Genomic DNA, 975 nt, shown 5'->3' with positions numbered 1-975 from the left:
TTTGTTCGTGTAGAAGATGTTGAAGAATGTGTTTCTTTTTATAACAAGTGAAAACTTCAACTGATGTTTATTATTGTTAATGTATATATTTATATACACAATTAGTGGAAGTCTATCGTAAGTTGTAACAACTAACATTATAGACATGGTTTCAGTTTCTATGCAAAAAATTAATTACAATATTACAACAAAACTATTCTATAATAAGAAAAATAATAATGATGATACAATAAATTCTTCATTAAAAGCATTTCTTTTATAAATATAATGTGAATACATAAAACCCCTTATTAAATATTTCTCATTAATAACTAAATATTTAATTTGGCAAAAACTTAAAAAAACTTTCCTCATTAATGTTCTCCAAATCACTACAAAGAAAAACACACACACATATACCAACAATTTTTTAGATGCATTTTTATAGATCGTCATTATTAAAAACATTAAATAATTTGTACATAATCTTATGCCCCTAACGCATATCTCTATCTATATATAAAAGTTCAGTGCAAAACATATTATGTGAACATATCATGTCAGCAATAGATGAGTTGTAAAAATTATAAAATCTATTATAGTGAAACACATAGTTGATAACAAAATATCACACTAGATATAAAATTACAGGTAAAAAAATAAAAAAATCTTAATTTTTTTATGTAGATTAATGTTCATCCCCTCCATCGTCGGTTACAAAAATCATACAACCCTTCCCATATTTATCGGTTATAAAGAAACTTCAAATCATTTCATTCCATATTTGTCGGTTACAAAAAATTTAAAACCTTTTGATTCTCATATCTGTTACAAAGCTTAAAACCCTCTAATTAAAAGAAGATTAATGTTCATTATACCCATCATCGGTTACAAAAAGCTTAAAACTCTTTGATTCTCATAACTGTCGGTTATAAAAAGTATAAAACCTTTTGACCCAATATATTGTTGAAGCTTGTAAAATGGATAAACTTAAAG

This window comes from Euphorbia lathyris, chromosome 5 (assembly GCF_963576675.1).
Source record: "Euphorbia lathyris chromosome 5, ddEupLath1.1, whole genome shotgun sequence".
NCBI lineage: Eukaryota > Viridiplantae > Streptophyta > Magnoliopsida > Malpighiales > Euphorbiaceae > Euphorbia > Euphorbia lathyris.
This window is presented reverse-complemented; position numbering follows the sequence as displayed.